Here is a 6,605-nt window from a genome sequence, read left to right as displayed (position 1 = left end):
GCAGAGTTCTGCATTTATAGGGGAAAAAAATGCACAAGTGGGGTGGGGAAAGGGATGAGCTAGCACAGTTGCACGGTACCAATTAAACGTACACCAGAACAACTGAACAAGTTTTATTTTTGTATTTGTTAAATCTAAAAGTTTTACATCGATGATTAATGAGATTGATGGACTCTTCGTAAGATTTGGACAATCTTTATCTATTTGAGCTAACTTTTGGAATATAAGTTAAGCTCGAGACCTTATTTAACAATATCACACATGATAAATATAAAATTATGCACGCTTTAGAAAGACATAAACAATTATAATTAATAAATTGCGGTTAAACCAGATTATATTGATTTAAAATTAGATGATGAACTTGTGCAAATATTCAAAGGTGTGGTTGGTACGGGGAAGTGCTTCGTTTTTCTTTTTAAAAAAATTAACACTTTTTAAGTTAAATTGTGTTTGATCATAAATTTTGAAAAAAGTTATTTAATTTTGGATTAATTTATTTTCTAAATATGGTTTATATTTTACACCCCTAATCTCTAAAAACTACCAAAGTGATTCAACATGACTAATTTATCTGAAACATACAATCAAATATGCTTCAAATCTCGAAAAGGAAGTAAGTACTATTACATATATATTTTAACTATAGTTCAAATTTTTAAAATTAAAGTTGTGTTTGATTATATAGTTTTTGCAAATAATATTTGATAGTTTGAATATACTTTTAAGAAAACTTTAAATGTAATTTAAATGATTAGGTTGTTTTAATAATAATAACAAATTCAGGAAATTTGTAAAGGAAAAATGTAGTAAAATTGAAAACAAAGTTTTGGGATATTTTCAAATTTTAAATATAACTTCCAAGTATTATATTTGAAACTTTATGGCCCCACACCAGATTTTAAATATAAGTAAAAATAAGAAAAGAAATAAAAAGGTGAATTATTCTTAAGATCAAATCTAATCACAAAAACATTTTATATAATTTAAATAAATATAATAAGGATAAAAACGAACCGGTGGGGCAGGGGATGTGGTGGATGGGGAAGAACGCCTATTTGGGTAGGGAAATGTTTGTGCTTCTTAATTATGAAACTAAATATAACTAATGTCATTTTTCTAGTTTTTAAGAAATTTGTTATTAAAAGAAAATACTCAAAAAGCTTTATAACTAGCTAAATTTGGAAAAAACTAAAAAACATCTTCATTTGATTCCTCACACACTATGGTCATCACTATTTTAAAAATAGTAAAACGACGTGCATTGCGATTGCATTGCCCACATTTGAGCCATAAAGGAGAACAAGTAATTTGTGTATTTTGAGAGAATAAAAATAAAAAATTTAATTCACGAGATTAATCATATTATATTCATATTTCTATGAATTGAAGTTCAAATTTTATCTATTTAAAATATTAAGACTTATTCACGTGATGTTTAGACTTTTCCTAAATAACAAAACATGCTTAATCATGTTTTATTTTACATACGTGGTAGGGTCTGAAGTACGTTGGTCCACTCCTTAATTTGCATGAATCATGATCTTGTTGGTGGTCAAAAAAGTTCAACTGAATAAATTATACAATATATATATTAGCAGCCAATGCATACATGTTATTATTGTTATTCATCTCCTATTTCTAACATACTTAGAACAAAATTTTAAAAATTTGGTAAAAAATAATAAAGTTTAAAAATGGTTTTACAACTAGAATTTAAAATTAGTTGAGAAACTAGAATTAGAAACAGGTTAGAAAGAAAATATATGAAATATTTTTCTTAAAAAAGAATTGTTGTTAATATGTATTTAAAGAATCTTACTGATTCCAATAAACATTGCAGAAACATAAAGTTACTTAAGTTTAATGAACCAATGAAGAACAGAAGAACAAAAATTAACTCACAAATCTAAAATTTGTAACACATACCAGAATTTGAAAAAACAGAAAGAAGATCAAGCCCACTGAATGCACAGTGTCCCCTTAAGGAAATTATTCCCCTCTTGTATACGAGGTTTTATTTGGAATATGTCCTCCCAGGATAGAATAATCTCAATCACCAGTGTATTGATACCCAAAACGTTGGTGTCGGCAAGCCACTCAAAAACAGTAAAATACACTTAGAATACTATAAAAGAAGACCATAAATTCTATATATAAAATGAGAGGAAATCCCACAATTTATAGAAAACAAAGAGTAGTGCTAAAAAGTTCTTATTGTGCCTTACCGGAAAGGTCACAAACTTTTGGAAAAGTCACAATCTCCCGGAAAGCTCATCACCTTTCATAAAAGTCACAATTTTCCATAAAAGTCACAACTTTTCATAATAGTCGCATTTTTCATAAAAGTCGCAACCTTTCATAAAAATCACAGCTCTTCATAAAAGTCGCAACTCTTCATTTACCATTCACACCTTTTAAAACCCAACAATTATAATATTAATTAAGATATATATACAAACGTTTTCGTAGACTAAATATGTGTTAATTATAATACTAAAGAAGAATAGATCGAGTTTGTTCCATTAAAGTCTTTTTCTAAATGGCAAAATTGTGTACGTAATATACATGTATTTATTTACTTGGATTCGATTTGATGGTATTAATGAGATTTAAACTTCGATAATGATATTATGGGTCCTGGATATTAATATACGTATTGATTACTTTTATAGCACAACGTATTTCTAATGGAGACCAATGAAATATCCAAAGGCCACTTTTCTTATATCTATTTTAAATAATTAGTTATGCAAAATATCTAAACCCTAAAATTGTATTAGAAATAAAATATCATAAACCTAAAGTGGTGTGCATCAACAAAGAAATCACGGATCAAACATGAGCTTCAACGCATGTGATGTGCATATAATTAGGAGGCCCCACTATGAATACTATTGATGATTACCAGTAATGAAAAAAACATATACTCTATATAAAAATAATTTTTAACAACAATTAATTAATGAAAAAAATTTAATTATAGTTAAATATATTTTTTTTTACAGTTAACACTCTTTATAAATACTTTAAAAATTTATAGCGACATTAAATTTAATGTCGATAAAGTTTAATATTCTTTCTTGATATACCTATGTATTATCACTAAGAGATATTTGGTGGTAGTGACTAGTGAAAGATAACTATCGCACTTTGTACTTGAGATATTTTACTAATTTTGTCGACTTTAAAGTTAGCTTAAGATTTTTGAAGTACATATGCCTTAAAAGAGGGATTGAATTCTAACGGTTGTCATTGTAAGTAGGAGGAATAACTCTATCATAATTAAATTAAAGGTCTCCCACATTGTTAATATGACAAAAAGTCACAGAGATGGAGCCAATAATAGAAGTTTGGGGGTTCTAAATCATTTTATTTGAAGGTTTACAAGTTAATATACATAGAAGATTTTAATTTTTTGATACAAATATACTATTTATAAAAAAGTTAATGAATTCGACTCCGCCTTTAAAAAAAAAGTATTAGAAAAAGTGGAGAATTCATACTAGACAAATTGATGAAAGGCACACCAACCGGCATCAAAAAGCCACTATATTAAACGAATTAAAACATGTAAGGATATGAACAATTTGTGTGAGTTTGTTTTTGGGGGACCAGATTATTTCAAATTATTGGTGGCAAGTGGGAATAATATATGTATAAATTGTTTGACAAGAATTTCAGCTTTCTTCTTTTTTTTTCTTAACCAGAATTTGTGAACTTTTTAAAAATTTTGTATAATACGTACTCGGAGTATATGCTAAGATTTCTAATTTAGAGAAATTATTCTGATGAACTAGGTTGAGTGAATGTCTCTGTGAGTAATAAGAAGTAAAAGGCATAAAAACATAGCACATACCATTTTTGTGATGTTAATAAGATCATCTTTTAATATATTAGCTACCAATTTATGTTGTAAAAGTGTCATATACGATCCTTTTCTTTTAATAGCACAATTTTATCAAGAACAATTCCTTGGGCACTAGAAAAACAATTTTAAATTTAATACTCTAAAAATTACAACAATATTATTGACAAGATAAGTATTTCAATTAAAACTTCTTTACCTGATTTTCATCAAAAACAAATATTTTGGACACGAGGGGTGGTGTTTCGATTCTTTGTTATGACATATCAAATATACTAATTTCTATTAATATTTTATTTCCAATTTGCCAAAAAAAGAATTATATATATACCGCACCAAAATTAGTTGGTTCGATTTTATTTACTATGCCAGGTTCTTGAGTTTTATTTCTATTTAGTCGGTTCTTCATCGGATCATCGTTTTATCATATAACATGTGTAATTGGTATGAGACAATTAGGTGCTTGATTGCATGATTAAAATTCTACTTACGCTAGCCTTATTTATTATATTTAACCTCACTTTTCCTTGCATGTCATGTTTAGCTAAATAAGTAATTGAATATTACTCCTCCTATCCTAATTACAAGTTACAATACCTATCTGAAATAAATTTTAAATATTTATATGATTATAAATTATTTTATTAAAGTAAAAATAATAATTTATAGTCTAAAATAAATCTTAAATATTTATATGATTATAAATTATTTCATTCAGATAAAATAATAATTTAAAACTAAGTTATTTTTAATAATAAAAAGATAATCTTTTTAAAAATAGACTAAGAAGAATAATGTTTCACATAAATTCATGCTTAAAATAGAAAAAAGGAGAAGAAAATCATTAAAATTACAATTAAAATGTAAAAAAGGATACCAGGTCGATTATTTATGGCCTAATAATATGGGAATGCAGTAAAATTTTACACAAAAATTGTACAGCATTAGAATTGAACCCACAAACCACCACAACGTGAAAGTTCATAACTTGACCTTTTATGACTGGTACTAGGCGCCTACTTGTTGCTGGGAGGCAAGTTGTTAAATCTATTGTATGTATCACTTTTTAATATTATGTTTATTTTGATAATTAGTTAAAAATTTATGATAAACGACAAAAATCACATATTTTTAAGGTAAAATTATTATTTGTCTCTTATAAGTTTATAATTACAGAAATCCTTCAAACTGATACAATAATATAAGTGCTGACACATCAATCAAATGTGCGAAATACATTAATCGTTAAGTAAGATATATTACATTTTATACATGATACACTAATCTAATGTACATTTTATACATGATACACTAATATGATGTGCGAGATACATTAATCTGATGCGCAAGATACATTAACCTGATGCGCGAAAATGAGAAATTTTAGAAATTTATAAAACTAATAGGGGATAATGGTAATAAGAGAACTTAAAGGTGAAATTTCTGTCATTTTCTCTCTATATATTGTTAAATTTATTCTTATGTAATGACAGAAAGTGTTGGAATGACTATTTGGTGTGGTGGCATGTTACTTTTAATTTATTTTTCATTTTGACTTTGCTAATATTTAATAATATGGAAAAAGGATAAATATACTTTCAAACTATCACAAATGGTATGTCAATTTTCTTCGTTATACTTTAAGACTGTATATACCCTTTCCGTCATTCTTTTGGATTGTGTATATCTTTGAATCTAACGAATGGACACGTGATACCATCTAAACAATACAACCATATTTTATTTCATTTTTATTCACAATTAAAAATCCACCACCCAATTTCCACCATTTGACCCACCCACGACCCAACCTAAAATATCCTAACCCAATTATAACCCCAAATCACCCAAATGACACTTCATCATTCTTCTTCACACTAACATTCCAAAATCCAGATCTTATTAAGATGATATGAGTTTATAGCTTGTTAGCACGTCGAATATTCTCAGTTTACTATTCAATATTCACCTATTCATGATGAAAGCTAAGTGGAAGAAGAAGCTTACGAGGAGGCTCAAGAGTAAGCGCAAAAAGCTAAGAAATCGAAGTAGAACCTTGTTCCGAAATTCTCAACGGTCTAGCTATGCTTATGGTCTTCGTTAGGCTTCTGCGGTTTAAGTTTTGTTTGAAAACTTCAATAACATTTGAGTTGTGATTTTGTTCTAATCGTACATAATTCAAATTTTGGTATCCGATTTTGGCTATGAAAAAAATGGTTTAGATAGTATTTCTTCGTTTGCCTTATGGTTCAGTAAAAAATATTGTGGAAATTTAATCGAAGAAAATGAAGATCCTGTTGGGACCGAAAATAAGCAGGTGTAAACGCGGAAGCTAGCAATGCAAACCTCGAAAGACCACGAGTAAGAAGACAACGAGAAATATACCAAAAGACACAAAGATTTAACGTGGTTCGGTCAATCGACCTACGTCCACAAAGGAGATGAGCAATCCACTATAAATATGAGAGTACAAAATACAGAGGGAAACAACCTCAACCAAATTCACTCAGAATGCATGGGAGGTTCACACAAGTGATAACGTATCAAGCTTGTGACCCACAAATTCTCCCTCTAACCAAAACTCTCAAAGCCCTTAAGACTACATTGTGAATGCTGATTAAGTTAGAAGGAACATTCCTCTATTTATAGAGTCCTAAACCTTTTCCTACAAGAAAAGGATTAGTCAATCCAAAACCTTTTCCTAAAAGGAAAACCTATTTATGGTAAGAAATTTAGG

This window comes from Solanum pennellii, chromosome 3, assembly GCF_001406875.1.
Source record: "Solanum pennellii chromosome 3, SPENNV200".
Taxonomy (NCBI): Eukaryota; Viridiplantae; Streptophyta; class Magnoliopsida; order Solanales; family Solanaceae; genus Solanum; species Solanum pennellii.
Note: the sequence above shows the minus strand (reverse complement) of the source record.